At 42.8% G+C, this 17,546-nt stretch overlaps 1 protein-coding gene across 3 annotated transcripts in view; it reads left to right on the forward strand.

The window, feature by feature from the left end:
* APBA2 (amyloid beta precursor protein binding family A member 2) overlaps positions 1-17,546 on the forward strand; it is a 1,219,434-nt gene that overhangs the window by 596,730 nt on the left and 605,158 nt on the right. The gene's annotated exons all lie outside the window — the stretch shown is intronic.

A 17,546-nucleotide genomic window follows, 5' to 3' on the forward strand; every position in this document is an offset into this window, starting at 1 on the left:
CCCTTGCAAATCCTGGATAATCAGTATTTGTTGCAAACCCAAAGTACAATTTAGACTGCATCCAATGCTTTTTGCATCTAGCCCATGGTGACCCTTTGTCAACATCCCCAGCATCCTTTTCCCACTGTACGATGAAAAGAATATTACTTAATTTTATCCATAGTTAAAGGTTCATAATCCTTGTCTCTTTCCCTCAAGCCATCATAATATTTTATTGCTCTACAAGGCTCATACATTCGAATTCCGATGACTAGCTAGAGTAAACACTGGCTTTCGAGAAATGTGCATTGCATGCATGGTTGATCTTCCGCATTTAGGCATGGCACTGTACCACATGAGGTAAAACAACTTTTTTTATATGTTATCAGTAAAAAGATAAGGCAACATAGGACAAGTAGAAAATAAGTCCACCTGACCTGCCCCCATTTAATCTTATTATATGTTCTCCAAATATGATGACCAGCACTAGTTTAGCAAGTGTTAAATCCTGAACTATGAAATGTTTGTTTCAGTCCTATGTCTTTTATCTTCAACTATTTTTAACCTTCTCCTACTGAAATGTCATAATCTGATTTTATAGATGCTAACTGTATGCCTATTGATGTTATATTGGAGACATGCATCTAATAGTCATTGTTGGCAATTGATTGTATCATCAGTTTACATCATATAGTTTAGCGAGCTAACCCCAATTTTGGGATTAAAACAGTACTACTCTTAAACTATCAAGAAGAGCTGAAGAATTGTGTGCGAACACTAGAATTCAATTTCATAGACCAATACCTCCTTGTCCCGGCTAGTTGGATGAATGAATGAAAATAATGCAGCGTCAGGGTTCAAATTGTGCAGCGACACCAATGCTGGACTTGAACTTAATCGATTATCTTGTTGTGATGGCTTCAACTTGACATTCTTCCCTCTTTGTAGCAGTTTGGACGGGATTCATAATCAAATTAGAGCCAAAGAGCAGATGATTTGTTCTCCTTTTGTTTATTTTACAGAACTTTTCCCTTTCTTTCTTCTTTTGCCTACGGGCAGATTCAACTCCATAATAAATAATGCTAAAAGTTGGACTAAGTAGTTGCTGATGTACAGATATAAAGTGCTGAATATACTTCCCTAATAAAATAGTTACATATAAACAATAGGTAGTTTGTTTCTGTGTGCATCTTGTACCTGACTATAAACGGCCCTTTATATTTGGCACCGGATCCATGATTAAATTCTCTGTCCATTTTATCTGAGATTATGTATAAAAAGTGCAAGTTGCTTATGAATATAAAAAAGTCAAGATTATCTCATTAATTGGCATTGCCCTAAAAAGTCATCATCTAACAACATAAGTGAGATTTGTCATAACAGTTAATCATCGGATCATGATACAATATAATATTTATACAACTCATAATCAGTTTAACATAGTGTGAACTAAAAACATTAACATTTTAGACCTCTCTTTTTCCATTAGTAGCTCACGGCAAGTAAAAATCTACGAATGAAAAATACAAATATTTGTGAGCTGTCGGTTTTCAATATTCTTAGGACCTCTGCATATTTCCTAGTCATCAAATTTCAAGCACAGTAGGTTCATCCATTTCCTTCTGGAACTAGCATATTCTGGGCAAAGAAATAAAATATGTGCAATATCTTCTTTAATGTCTAAACTACATGGCGTGCATTTGAGTTCCATCCCTACTACTTGTTCAGGTGACCACTTAACTATAGTGTAATCAATCTGTAGAATCTCATAACGGAATTTCATGAGCAGGGTTTTTGCTAATTGGGGTTCAATTTCATCCCCAAAAAGTTCAAAGCTTTAGGTCGTCGTAAAAGGTAAAAACTGTGTGGTAAGTCTTCCCACTGTAGAATCTAATGCATTATTTTTTCTTCTTTAGGCAGTAATGTTATTTAGAATCCTATTGGTAACACACCTGTGGGGGATAGCCAGGATCATCACCCGCTGACAGCATCTCTCTCCTTAGAATTTTCTTTCATTTTCGATCATGAGTTATACATGAATAGGTCCTTCTTATTGGGCTGTTTCGCTGATATCCCTGACCTCCAAATGGTTCGGAGAAGTGATCTTGCTTTGGTTCAAGTGCCAAAACATGGTAACTATGGAGGGCTAGAGCGGTCTTCTCCTCTAAGGTGATTTCCAATCTAATTATCCTAAATAGAGATAATCTGTGATGTTGCGGTATCGATGTCCTCCAAAAGGATAGAGCTTTAAAAGAATTAACACTTAACTGCCAGTTCATAGCCCATTCAGATGTCTCTCTACTAGAAATTCATCACTTAGAGAGTGAAAGTATAATACAGGTCTCCCTTGGAAAAGGTGGAAAGAGTGTTTCTCAGCTTGCCGAGAGAGAGAATAATCAAACACTGACTTTATATGAGGAATATAGAAAATAGAATTGGGTGGGAGGGGCTCTAAATACAATGAGCTCATTAGGGCTAAGTTACGGGAATTATTCCTAGTAAGGGCGCCAAACTAATTTCCTGGACTGCAGCCGGCTTATGCACTAATAAAAACAATTTGTTATTTCTGAAAGAGCAGAAAGCTGACATAATATGCATACAAGAGTCTTAGGTTTTAAAGAATTGGTCTATGGAAGATTATATTGTATCTAACCCACCATGTGCTTCCAGTGAATAGAGGTCTTGCGAAAGGAGGCATTGCCATACTGCTCAGCACTAGTTCTAGGTGTGTGTTTAAAGCCATCCCCCATGCCTATAACCTAATTCAAAGCGATACCATGAGGCACAGGGTCAGACTGACTTGCTTAAGGCCATGTCTGAACTGGGGTGGTGGAGTGAGCTAAAGAATGATGATGGATTAAACCCAGATCAGTTGACTGGGGTGAATGTTTGATTTGCTCAAACGCTCCGTCCATCATCCCCTTTGGTATCGCTTTGTTCGCCCTAAGTTGGTAGGGTATGTCCAGATGTGGGTCCCTTGCTCATTCTGGAACTAGATTCAAGATAGCCTGGCTGATGAGGGTTATGAACCCGAACCCAGTCCCAGGATGCTTGTTTCAGGTCCATGGGAAGACATGGCTTGGCAGTTTGGGCTGGACTGTTCCCATGAGGCACAGAGTCAGACTGGTTTGCATATGGCCATGTCTGTACTGGGGTAGTGGAGTGAGCTAAAGAATGATGATGGATTAAAACAAGATCAGTTGACTGGGGATTAGTGTTTGATTTGCTCAAACGCTGTGTCCTTCATCCCCTTTGGTATCGCTTTGTTCGCTTTAGGTTGGCAGGGTATGCCCAGACTTGGGTCCCTTGCTCACTCTGCCACTGGATTCAAGATAGCCTGGCTGATGAGGGTTATGAACCCGAAACCTGTCCCAGGATGCTTGCTTCCGGTCCAGGGAAGACATGACTTGGCAGTTCGGGCTGGACTGTTCCCATGAGGCACAGGGTCAGACTGATTTGCATATGGCCATGTCTGAACTGGGGTGGTGGAGGGAGCTAAAGAATGATGATGGATTAAACCCATATCAGTTGACTGGTGGTGCGTGTTTAATTGCTTATTCGCTCCACCCATCATCCCCTTTGGTAAAATCTAATTCAGGCAGTCAAGTTAGATTTTAAGGAGGAGAATGAAAGCCTAGGCACTCTGCTTATTGTAAACACTTATATCCCCACTGGCTCATCTTATACTTACCTACTAAATTACCTATTTGTTTTAATTTCTACTAACATGGAAAGAGAAGATTATAGGCATCTAATACTGGTTGGCGACTTGAATGCCAAAGTTTCTACCCACAGTATTGGTTTTTTCGCTAATCCCTCAAAAGACTAAGCCCTAAAAATCCCCCTGCTTAGTTTCCAAATAATAGTCGAGTCGATAAATGAGGTGTGATTCTACTCAACGGCTTGAGAAATTTAGACCTACTAATTGCCAATGGGAGGTAAAGAAATTATATACCACTAAAAATTATACATAAATTGTCTTCTTATTTAATCATTTCAGCAGATACTTTCAGTGAGCTCTAGTTAATAGAAGTACTGGAAAATTCCTATAGTGACCACATGGTGATCTCCTGTAAATTTGAGATGACCTTAGCTGGAGTAAGCTCATGGAATTTTAAGGATGATTCTGTAGGTTTAAAAAAAAAACTGCAGAATTTATCGGAATATCAAAGCTGCCTCAAAACTAAAAGAAAAACTAAAAATTCTAGTAGGATATCAGCAGTACAGAGTAATAGGAGAGCAATAATTTCCTCAAGAAGATATACTGGTGTCTTATGGTTACAGTATAAGCTCCCATGTAAAACTAATCCTTTACCAATTGTGCAGAGAGCGCATTCTAATCTGCTATTACATATAAATAAATTAGTCAGGGTACAATTCCAGAACTTTTCCCTCAAGCGAAGTAAATTAATTAGCTTACTAAAGAGGAAACGACTCAGGAAATTACACTTTCTACATTTGTTATCTGTTTTTGAGGCGAAAATCCCCCCAACACTGTTATATGCTATTGAATCTATTCCAGCAGAAGACTGGGGCTTCCTTGATAAGATAGAAGGCCAGATTTTACGAAAACTATGTTACTTTGATACACTGGTTCTGACATCCGCTATTAGGTTGGAATTTGTTGAAGGCTTAGCCTGGGTAATTCAGTGGGGATACCTGTTGAAGCATAGTGATTTGTACACCATTAGGGGTTACCTATGTTAAGAGATCTTTGGTGAAAAAGCAGCTAAATACTCACTTTCCCTTGACTACACTATGGCACTGAATTTTTTCAGAGCCTAGGAGGAGTTTGTGATCTCCCTCCCACTTTTAGAACTTAAATTCTTTTTTAAAAACAACTAGCTGTACTGTTAGTTTTCAGAGAACTGTCAAGTATTTTAGATTGAAGGGAAGATTGGAGGTAATAGCCACCTCAAGTACCCCAAGAGTGGCTCAAAAATATTTATCCTGGAACTTAGACCATGGTGTCCGTCGTTGGGTCACTCTATTTCGCATGAATCTTTTACCACTAAATGATTTAACAGCAAACTTATACAGAATAACATCAAACGTGTATCACCAGCTCACAAGTTTCTCTTCTATCCAAAGAATAAAATCATATGTACAAAATTATTCAATTTTTTTAAGGAGTTCTTAAAAATATTTTTGTTTTTGACTGTGTTATCACTAGAGAGGAAGGACTTTATATCTGTAGGACCTTCCTTTAGCTGTGTGTACCATATTCTATTGCTTATGGATAGAAGGGAGGACTCTGCCACAAGAAGAAGGAAATCCAAAATTAACTCCTGTTACATGTTGGGACTTGCGGAAACTCTCATGCCCATGGCACTTAGGTACTGGGCCTTTTGGGGATTCCTATAAAGGCTTACAGTGTTTTATACTCTACGAAATACATTTTGCGCTCAACTATTGCTGCTAGGGGTAGTGAGGTCTTTCAAGCTGGCCTTACTGGCCTTACTGACGCTTGGGTAGAAATTCTACACGAGCGGCAGCTCATGCTCACGAACCTACCAATAGCGAGCGGGGGAAAATTAAACTCCACTACACGTAGAGGAATTATCTACAACTTTTCTGCGAACTTTATGAAATTTGCTCTCCAATTGACTTATGTTCATGTTACCTCATTTGTATACACTAATGCGCGTGTGCCCAGGATTTGAATGTACTATTTTGTTGTAGGGAGTTTTCCCACAAGCATATATACGGGTTACAAGGGTCTCCCCTACCTGGATAGCACCGTATTCATTCAAATTTTGCTTAGCACTTACGCAATCTTCAGCTGAGCGCCACCACTTCTTACTTACTTAAAACCCTCCCTTGTGTTTGCACGCCTTACCTGAAGCTCAATGAATAGAAAACCGAATTAATGATTCTTGGAGAAATTCCTTTGTCCAAAAAGGTCTGGGCTGGCCCACAGGCCTTGCCCCCCACTCCTACCCTGAAAGTTGTTATAAAAAGCCTAGGGGTGTGGCCTGAGACACCTTGACTATGGAATCCCAGTCCACTAAAACTATGGCCAGTTGTTTTGGAATATAGCGGATTATACACAATATTCTATACTTTTCCCCCCAGACATTGAGACAAGTGGTGGTGCAAGCCTTCATCCTTTCCTGTTTGAACTACGGTAACTCTATGTCCTTGAGGTCTCCTAAAAACGTTATCTGTAAATTGTGGATTGTACAAAATGTGGCCGCATGCGCATTGCCTAATCACAGTCCATCAGACCGGGACTGAGAGATTCTTTTTTACTTCCTATTGCCCAAAGAGTGGAAATTAAATCACTATGCATTGTTCACTGTGCTCTTCAAGGTCATGGCCCTCCTACCCTATGCCAATTTGCCCCCACCCCGCCCCATATCCCCAACAGATCACTTTGATTTTCATCTGGCTATCACCCCGGTCATCGAAAGAGCAGAAAGGAGTGGTCAATCATTCAGTTTTAATGTAACAAAGCTCTGGAATTCTCTTACCTTGGCGTTTCGAGTTATAGAATATGAGTAATGCTTTCAAAAAGTGATTAAACCCTAGCATTTCGAATCAATTATTTCTTTAAAGCTGCCCTTCCCATCCTGCTATCATGCTACCCCTTGCCCAGTGCAGGGTTGCCTCCGGGCCGCTATGTGCTTTACAAATTGAATAAATAGAATAAAATAGAAATTGTCTGAATATATTTTGGTTTCTTCAAATTGTGCCAACGAATAAGGTAACGCAAAAAACATTGAAATGTCTTCCGTCTGTCAGCATTTTAACTCCAATACTATAGCTATTGTATTAATCACCATTGATATACATATTATTTGAAGGTTAGACCTCAAATGTATTTAATCTTCTAATTAATTTCCTTCAATTTCTTTTTTTCATGGTTGTGTTTAAAGAGTTTGTAAATCTCTCTGATTATGATATGCAATATAAGACACTGCACAACATGGCGAATGAGAGTGATTGTGCTCAAAAGTATATAAAATATTGGTTTATCATTTATAGTTTTAGCATCAATGTTAACCAAATAAATAATACATGCAGATGCCGAAAGAGGAATATGCTATACAGTAATACTGTGGACCGAGAAGAAGGGGCTATGACTCATGCGAGGAGAAGGATGTTTTCATGAGTATTTGATTTAGAAAGGTTTTTAATCAAATCCAGTATTCTAAAGGCTAACTTACTGCAGTAAGCTAAAATCCCACCGAAGATGGCCATTGACGATTGTAGACTTTTTTTTTCTTGCATAAAGTCACTGGAACATGCAAACTGTGAGTCAGTAAACAGTGTCTTTTTAATGTTAACATTGCTGTACTGTGGTAATAATTTCACAGTTTTATTATAATAAGACGAGTGTGAAAGTGCATATCTCTAAATAACATATCCTATTGAAACACATTTATTTTCACTGCCCTGCCATAAATGATATAATAATTTTATTTAACTTACCACGCAAGAATACCGCAGTGAAATGTGGCAAACTGTGTTTATTATATAAAGAATTAGTTAATTATCATTTTTAATCTGTTGATTGTTTTATTACTTGTAAACTGTTGAGCAGTTTTATCCCTACATTGACATGCTTTAAACAGCATGTCAATTGTTTTTATTGCATTGATGTATAATCAAGTCATATCTCCAATATCCAGATGTTTTTAATGCAAGTGTTTCTTTCCCTAATGTCACAATGTACAATCCTTTATCTCGTAATATTTTTTAAGTACAATGTGCAAGTGCAAGAATGTATATTCTATGTACTGGTGGTTGGAAAATATTAAATTGCATGCTGAAAAGTTTACAGTGTTTTTAGGTCTTGGCATCGAGACCTATTGTTATGGAGTTCGCTCTGAAGGGAGCTAGAGCTGTGAACGCGCCGACCAGGGTCTGTGAACACGCACACACACAGGCAGGCATGCGCCCTGCACACACAGACACACACAGAAACAGACACACGCACACACGCGCACACGCACACACACACACCCCATCCCTCTCTGCCCACTCCCTCTCTGCCGCCCCCCCCCCTCTACCCCCACTCACCGGGCTCTTTCCCTCCGCAGTGGGTCAGTCATGGCAGCAGGCAGACTCGGTGTCTTCTCCGGCGATCCTTCAGCTGATGTGCACGCCCACGCTGCGTCACATGCTCGCCCACCACGCTGTTTTCACGCCCGTTGATCCTCAGCTTGTTATATACTTTGGCTATGGACAATTAGACCACCGTTTTGCTCCGTCAATCATGTTTTCTTGGGCTGCGGTGTCTACAAGGCAAGGGGGCAGTGCACTGCACATGGATTTATCCTCGTCACGCCAATCGGTATTGTTTAATTTTATTTCTTTCGATCAGGATGTTTTTTTGTAATCTCTGGGAGAGCCGACGCTGGGACTTGAACCCCATTCCACAGTGTCAAAGTCTGGACACGGAGTGAAAGAACGTGGCTGTGCAAGCTACCACTGGACCCACTATACTCAGTTACCATGAGGTGGCGATATCTGCCACTCACTTTCCTCACTGCACCTTTGTGTTAGCCACGATGATCATAATCATTTCTATCCACTTCCATAATAGGCTTGTATTTTCAAAGATATCCTCTAATACTGAAAAGAAATTAGGGCAATAAATATCTATACAGCAGAGTACATAAACACAAAATGTCATGACATTTTGCACACTGTTGCAGGTCCGCTGTAGTCAAGGAGATTGCCTTCTGAGAAGTGTTTACATCCTCAAAATGACTTTCCAGTGTAGAGGGCCATTGGTGCACCTGTTTATCTGGCAATATGCATAAAGATTACTACCTATCTCACTAATATTTTATCTTCGTAAATAGTTTGTTCACAGTACATTGTAAATTGTTTTCACATCATGGGAGCTCTAAAAATTGAATTCTGTTCATCGCTTCTAAATGAGGCGCTTTTTGGCATTCTTCGACAATGCTTTCAAACTAATTTCTGCTACTGCGGTTGATGGATGGCACTCCGGAGAATATTGTGTTGATCGGTATAGCTCTATAAGCCGTGCGCGCCCCTGGTGACCCTCCCGGCCGACCCCAGGTCTGCCCAGTAGAACGGCGCTCACTTCATCCCTCTGTGAGGCAGAAGGTGAGTGTGAGTGTGAGTGTGAGTGCAGAGTGCGCAGAGTGTGAAGTAGTGAGTGCAGAGTGAGTGTGCAGAGTGCAGAGTAGTGAGTGCAGAGTAGTGAGTGCAGAGTAGTGAGTGCAGAGTAGTGAGTGTGCAGAGTAGTGAGTGTGCAGAGTAGTGACTGCAGAGTAGTGAGTGCAGAGTAGTGAGTGTGCAGAGTAGTGTGTGCAGAGTAGTGAGTGTGCAGAGTAGTGAGTGCAGTGTAGTGAGTGTGCAGAGTAGTGAGTGTGCAGACTACTGAGTGTGCAGACTAGTGAGTGCAGAGTTGTGAGTGTGTAGAGTAGTGAGTGCAGAGTAGTGAGTGTGTAGAGTAGTGAGTGCAGGGTAGTGAGTGCAGAGTAGTGAGTGCAGAGTAGTGAGTGCAGAGTAGTGAGTGCAGAGTAGTGAGTGCAGAGAGTAGTGAGTGCAGAGTAGAGAGTGCAGAGAGTGCAGAGAGTAGTGAGTGCAGAGTAGAGAGTGCAGAGTGCAGAGTAGTGAGTGCAGAGTAGTGAGTGCAGAGTAGTGAGTGCAGAGTAGTGAGTGCAGAGTAGTGAGTAGTGAGTGCAGAGTAGTGAGTGCAGAGTAGTGAGTGCAGAGTAGTGAGTGCAGAGTAGTGAGTGCAGAGAGTGCAGAGTAGTGAGTGCAGAGTAGTGAGTGCAGAGTGCAGAGTAGTGAGGAGTGCAGAGTAGTGAGGAGTGCAGAGTAGTGAGGAGTGCAGAGTAGTGAGTGCAGAGTGCAGTGTAGTGAGTGCAGAGTTGTGAGTGCAGAGTAGTGAGTGCAGAGTAGTGAGTGCAGAGTTGTGAGTGCAGAGTTGTGAGTGCAGAGTAGTGAGTGCAGAGAGTGCAGAGTAGTGAGTGCAGGGTGCAGAGTAGTGAGTGCAGAGTGCAGAGTAGTGAGTGCAGAGTGCAGAGTAGTGAGTGCAGAGTAGTGAGTGCAGAGTAGTGAGTGCAGAGTAGTGAGTGCAGAATAGTGAATGCCTAGTAGTGAGTGCCTAGTAGTGAGTGCAGAGTAGTGAGTGCAGAGTAGTGAGTGCAGAGTAGTGAGTGCAGAGTAGTGAGTGCAGAGTGCAGAGTAGTGAGTGCAGAGTAGTGAGTGCAGAGAGTGCAGAGTGCAGAGTAGTGAGTGCAGAGTGCAGAGTGCAGAGTAGTGATTGCAGAGTGCAGAGAAGTGAGTGCAGAGAAGTGAGTGCAGAGTAGTGAGTGCAGAGTAGTGAGTGCAGAGTGCAGAGTAGTGAATGCAGAGTGCAGAGTAGTGAGTGCAGAGTGCAGAGTAGTGAGTGCAGAGTGCAGAGTAGTGACTGCAGAGTGCAGAGTAGTGAGTGCAGAGTGCAAAGTAGTGAGTGCAGGGTAGTGAGTGCAGGGTAGTGAGTGCAGGGTGCAGGGTAGTGAGTGCAGGGTAGTGAGTGCAGGGTAGTGAGTGCAGGGTAGTGAGTGCAGGGTAGTGAGCGCAGAGTAGCGAGCGCAGAGTGCAGAGTAGCGAGCGCAGAGTGCAGAGTAGCGAGCGCAGAGTGCAGAGTAGCGAGCGCAGAGTGCAGAGTTGTGAGCGCAGAGTTGTGAGCGCAGAGTTGTGAGCGCAGAGTTGTGAGCGCAGAGTTGTGAGCGCAGAGTTGTGAGCGCAGAGGAGTGAGTGCAGAGTAGTGAGTGCAGAGTAGTGAGTGCAGAGAGTGCAGAGTAGTGAGTGCAGAGTAGTGAGTGCAGAGTGCAGAGTAGTGAGGAGTGCAGAGTAGTGAGGAGTGCAGAGTAGTGAGGAGTGCAGAGTAGTGAGTGCAGAGTGCAGTGTAGTGAGTGCAGAGTTGTGAGTGCAGAGTAGTGAGTGCAGAGTTGTGAGTGCAGAGTTGTGAGTGCAGAGTAGTGAGTGCAGAGAGTGCAGAGTAGTGAGTGCAGGGTGCAGAGTAGTGAGTGCAGAGTGCAGAGTAGTGAGTGCAGAGTGCAGAGTAGTGAGTGCAGAGTAGTGAGTGCAGAGTAGTGAGTGCAGAATAGTGAATGCCTAGTAGTGAGTGCCTAGTAGTGAGTGCAGAGTAGTGAGTGCAGAGTAGTGAGTGCAGAGTAGTGAGTGCAGAGTAGTGAGTGCAGAGTGCAGAGTAGTGAGTGCAGAGTAGTGAGTGCAGAGAGTGCAGAGTGCAGAGTAGTGAGTGCAGAGTGCAGAGTGCAGAGTAGTGATTGCAGAGTGCAGAGAAGTGAGTGCAGAGAAGTGAGTGCAGAGTAGTGAGTGCAGAGTAGTGAGTGCAGAGTGCAGAGTAGTGAGTGCAGAGTGCAGAGTAGTGAGTGCAGAGTGCAGAGTAGTGAGTGCAGAGTGCAGAGTAGTGACTGCAGAGTGCAGAGTAGTGAGTGCAGAGTGCAAAGTAGTGAGTGCAGGGTAGTGAGTGCAGGGTAGTGAGTGCAGGGTGCAGGGTAGTGAGTGCAGGGTAGTGAGTGCAGGGTAGTGAGTGCAGGGTAGTGAGTGCAGGGTAGTGAGCGCAGAGTAGCGAGCGCAGAGTGCAGAGTAGCGAGCGCAGAGTGCAGAGTAGCGAGCGCAGAGTGCAGAGTAGCGAGCGCAGAGTGCAGAGTTGTGAGCGCAGAGTTGTGAGCGCAGAGTTGTGAGCGCAGAGTTGTGAGCGCAGAGTTGTGAGCGCAGAGTTGTGAGTGCAGAGGAGTGAGTGCAGAGTAGTGAGTGCAGAATGCAGAGTTGTGAGTGCAGAGTAGTGAGTGCAGAATGCAGAGTTGTGAGTGCAGAGTAGTGAGTGCAGAATGCAGAGTGAGTGTGCAGAGCAGTAAGTGCAGGTGCAGAGCGGTGTGTGCTGTTGAGTGCAGAGTGCTGTGTGCTTTTGAGTGCAGAGTGCTGTGTGCTGTTGAGTGCAGAGTGCTGTGTGCTGTTGAGTGCAGAGTGCTGTGTATTGGCAATGTAAATGACAATGTCATTTGTTTATGATTTAAAGAAAAGAAATGTCATGAGCAATGCCAATAGCTCTTCCTTTAATGATGCCGAGACCATTGCATTGTAAATGCTTGTCTTGTTCTTACCTGCATTCGAACTGGATTTGTGTTATTTCTCCACTAAAAGAGAGAATAATTTTCCTGGGAAACATTATTGTTGGCAGTGCCGTTTTCTTCTGTTTGTATTCACAATTGTTTTTTTTATTTTTTATTTTCTATACACAGAGCAAAAACTGGGTGCATGATGTTGAAGATAATTTTCATCTGGGTTCTCGTTGATTTTAATTGCTGTCATTGCATTTTGTGCTTCAGGTTAATATCTATTTCTTTTGCAATAAAGACCATACTTTGCTATTTGTATCATTGGCATTTTGTGTATTGTAAATTAAATATTATATTATTGTATTTTCATTACTCTTTTATTCCATATTCTAATCTTATTTGTGCTAAATTCGTCAGATAGTATAAGACTGCGTGGACAGGCAGTTTAACCTAAAACCCTTGGTGCAAGCTACGAGAAAAAAAATACTGGTAACAGGGACACTTGAGAACACATAACACGGCATAGGATCCAACTCAGTAGTGTAACACATTGCACCCAGGATCTCAAATAAGGAGCAAAATAGCTAAAAATGACCACTAAACAATTTATTTTAACTTGTCACTACGTACTTTACCTTCCTGACTCGAACATCTAGAAGAAGCAACACACATTAACAGTAGCCAAATACAACACGCCCCACCTGTAGGACCATACTTGCATGAAGCAAAGAACTGCAAAGGTTAAATGGAAGGTCGTGAGAGCTGAACCCCACTGCCAAAAGATATATAGATGCAAACCTCTACACACTTGATATTAAAGATCGCATGAGCCACCATCCCTCCTTTATGGTATACTCTCCATAAGGATAACCCACACCCTCCAAGCAATCCCGTCACATGAAATGTGATTTGGGAATGGACCCGTCGAAACAGAATGCTATATGCAATACATTTTCATAGTGATGTCTTTATAAAGCGCTGAAAGACCAAGTACATAGAGAAAGTTGCACTATTAACACTGCATTCTTCCAGCAGGAGTATTTATTTGAAACATCTTGCTTTTTAATAGCCCATTTAATTTGCTACTAATTAGTGAGGGTCTGATTTTATTACATTTTACTAGTCTCATCAATAAACCATGTTCCTTTCTCACCTGTGCTACCTCAATTAAAATACTGGAAGTGTGTAGCGGGCAAAGTAATTAAGATTGAAATAATCAATTGATTGAATAGAGTGGGCTATCAGATGTAATTTCTTAGTGGAGGAGAGTGACATCATTTTTAGCTTATATGTGTATACAGGTCAATTAATAGAGGGACAAGACACAGAAGGATGAGATTTAGTTTTCTGAAGATTATCTAAAAAAATCTCGTCATCTCTAACTTTGCACCTCCACTGGATTCCAACACTCAGTGACTGTGTCCCCACTTCCTGTTCTGCTTTGTGTTACTGTGTTTTCCATATGTCCAGATGTTTCTCCACCCCATAGGAGCGCTATCACGCCCGCGGAAGATCTCATCTCCAAGTCAGAGAACTTTGGATCAGAATACAGTACGTAGCTGCATGTTTGACAGTAGAGCCCTCCTCTACACTGGGATGGTAAATAAATGCAGTGACTAAAAACCTCTACAACATGCACTAAAACATTGAGGAAGTGAACTTGAGCTGAGGAAGCTTTAGGGCAGCCTAGTTGGCTTACTCCAACACACACCCGCTCACTCCAAAACGCAGCCTGTTTGCACGCTGACGTCCATGACTCCTGTGGAGTTCAAAGGAGCATAGAGCGCGGTGCGGAAGACCTGACTGTGTTCACTGTTTGGACCAAACTGCAAAACACTGGCCTTGGACCCTGCAGACTCTGAGCTGTAATCTTCACTACATCCAATATTCAAACGGTTTCTAAAAAAAAAATCACTCTATATCGCTTTGCCTTAAAAAGTAAGAATTTGTCATGTATCAGAACTCACACTACATATCATTCTTTTCAAACCATATAGGGCCTTATTATGATGCTGGGCAGAAAGCCATCGGACAGCTCATCGGAGGCTTTTGTTCTGAACGCCATATTACGATACTGGCGGTTGGAGGGAAACTCACGGGTGAACACCGCTCCACATCAGACAGACTCACGGAGCTCGTCAGAGTAGTGGTCAAAATCTAATTCACAAACAGCAGTGGAGCCAGCTTGGCTCAGCCGTCGGGATTACAATGTTGCTCCCTGCCTGGCCTTTCATGGCGGTCCTCCTGCCATGAAAAATGAGGCGGAAAGTGACTTTGGGTGCCCCTAACAGGGCCTCCTTCCCCCCTGGCCTTCCACTATAGGATCTGGGGGGCACCTGGGATGTTTCAACTTTGCAGCACAAGCTGCAACAGAAAACATACAGGATCCAAAGGCCAACACGACAGGCAGATCGTAATGTGGGCAGCGGGATCTCCGACTCCTCGTCGGGCGGCCCGCTTCTATTATGATGCTGGTTGGACACGCAACCAACCAGCATCATAAATGACCCCATAGTGTTTTAAATGCTCTTGTTACAATACAATTGTTCCATGTATAGACCCATTAATCTCGTTCTGCATTATATCAAATACCAAAAAAGGTTGCGATGTACTTAGTTCCAGGGTGAAGTTCCTTGATAAAGAGTTTTATGGGGCACTGCACAGTGAGTAAATGAATTATTTGAATCATTTGAGACTTCTCAAAGGCACTGTAAATGTACAGTTACAAAAAGCTGTTGCCTCCAATTTGGACTTTCAGATTTCCTTTATATTCTGTATACACTTAACTAATATGTTGTTGCTAAGACACAGGTTGGCCTTGGCCATATAACAGCAGCAGTTCCCAACAAATGTTGAATTTGTGATCGTCTATATGAAATATACAATTTTATTTCAGTGTTTGTTCTCTGTTTGTTGTAAGTGCCTCTCCCATACTACCAAATGTGCAGTTAGTGCCTGTGAATTCCTTGAAGTGTATTTACTCACTTTAGTGGAGATGTACTATATCCAAATGAGGGAATCTCCAACTACGGAACGTGCATCAGGGTAACACAGTTCCTAATAGAGTTGCACACTATATACCACCTAGAAGGCTTACATGTGGCATCATTCCAGCCCTGCAGAACATGTAATGGGGTAAGGAGGGCACCATTGATGATTTGTTAGTTACCACCACATTAGCACTGTTAGCCACAGATTGAACCATTACCCACTCACAGGGACTCTAGGCCAAGGCATATAGACAGAGAACTAGCCAAAGTATCTGGAGCCATAAAACTAGATTTCTATACTGGATGGGAAGCATGGCGCCCGCGTGTTGAGCGGCAGCGCGCGCCCTCGTCGAAATCCTCCACCTGTCTCCCCTGTTCATTGCTGCCTCGCTAGACGAACGATGTGGTGGGAAAGTGGTGCTTTACTAAAATTATAAAACATACCTTGCTGCGTTCCGGTCTGCCCGCGGATGTGTTTCAGGGGAACGGATCAGGCTCAGGCTTCCGCCCCATCCTCACTCACGGTCTCTCCCTGCCGTGGCATTGGGAGCGTGCAGCCGTGGGGTTGAGGCGTGGCTGCAGAGCGGCGGCCCGCGGTCTCCTCCGGGGAGGTGCTGGCAGCAGTAGTGTTAGTGGCCAGGACCGAGGCAAGCCTGTAGGAGCACCGAGCATATGCGATTTGTTCCCCATAGTGGCTGCTTCCCCAGCTCCCTCTACTTCTGCTCCTGCAGCGTTTCCAGAATTTCCGCCGACGGAGGAGCCTGTTACAGCCAGCGTGGAAGGAAGTCAGAAGGAGACAGTCGGAGGGACTAGCGAGGCTGGAATTTCTGTGAGTAACGGCGTGTGTGGGACAGATTTTGCAGTTGGAAAAAGCTTGCTTTTTGGGACTTTTTGGTACAATGGAGGTAGGATCTCTGGGGGTTTTTTTTCCTCCCAGGTCCTATGATTATGCCTTTTTCCTGCTCCATGGACCTTTAGCAAGGGCCATCCTCAGCCACATCGAGGTCCAACAGAGGTAATACACCTTGATGGAGTTTTGCAGGTCACCCTGTTCTCTGTAGGTTTCCTTCTTCTGCCAATAAGATTTCTGTGTTTGGGTCCGAGCTCTAATCTAGATCTGGGGGCTTGGACATATTGGCACACAGTGGTGGTCGGTGGTCTCTTGCATGGGGGTAATGGCAAATTGGGTCAAAGAATAAAAACTAAAAAAATAAACTTGATTTCTAGCAAAGAAACACCTGTACCTTCCCACTGAACTCCCACATGAATGCCTGCTAACACAGACTTCACCCATCTTCTGTGCAGACTCTGTCTTTTCTCTCAAGGCTGTTCACTTAGCAACACCCTCACAGAGTAGAGGAAGTGTCCCCTACTCTATAGCTTTGTTTTAGGTAAAGTTCTCCACATCTTCACACAAACACAGTGTAAGCCTAGGCAGCTATGGGACACACTCTGTTTGTTGAATTGTGCCCCATGTTATGTCACTTCCATTTAGTCTCCTTGTTACTTTTTCGTTTTAATTTAGCATCATTTTCTAATAGTGGTTTGCACATTTTTTCCTATTGCAAGAATGTTCTTTGCACACATTTATTCCTAATAGAAATTGCCACCCTGTAGTCTACGCAATTACTTTCAGGGTCGTACACATTTAGACATTGTTTTATTTTTTATGCTAGCAAGGGAACACTCTTCTGCTTTAATCTAATTAAAATGCTGTTCTGCACCTTTGGCACAGTGTGATAAGTCTGTTGTTTTGTTAGAGAAACAGCATCCATTCTGAAGTCGGCGAGAGGTTCTCTTCCTGCCAGAATCAGCATGGAATGTTGCTGTGATCTGTGACTGAGATGCAGAGCCACTGTTACCCATCTTCATCCTGAGGAGGAAGATAGCTGTACACTCATATGGAGGTGCATTTATGAATGCACTGAGCTTAGCTTCGTAACATGTAGTACTTAGGTATGGGGTTAGGTCATTCCAAAAGGCTCGGCAGACGGGTGCTCCTGACATGCTCTCTTTAGCAGAGGGAATTAATAATAGGTAGGAGTAACTTTAGTAACATTAATAAATTTATGAACAATTAACATGGTTGAATTGTTTGTTTTTCACCATTCTAATAACGCTTATAACAATAATGTCTCATATTTTTAATAATTACAGTTCGTATTTAATTTGCAAAGGTTAGAGCTATTCATTAAACGTTTGAAAATGCTAAATTGTATCTTCGTATTCCTGGGGAAACTGAGAGTTATGTTCTAGGTTACTGACAACATCTATAATGCTGTAGGTTTAGGAGTAAAGATTTGATACTATGAGCTAGCCAAACAGACCAATATTTACTGATTGTACAAGAAGACACGTTCTGTATACACAGTCCTACTAGATTCGTAGGAACCGTATAACACCCACACAAATTGCCACATGTGCATTTGCAATCGCATTGCTACTATTGTGCAACACAGACTAATTCACAAAAAAGAAGGCCAGTGGAAATTTAGAGACCTACAGGAGTAGACTCCCCAAT

This window comes from Lissotriton vulgaris, chromosome 2_1, assembly GCF_964263255.1.
Source record: "Lissotriton vulgaris chromosome 2_1, aLisVul1.2, whole genome shotgun sequence".
NCBI classification, from domain to species: domain Eukaryota; kingdom Metazoa; phylum Chordata; class Amphibia; order Caudata; family Salamandridae; genus Lissotriton; species Lissotriton vulgaris.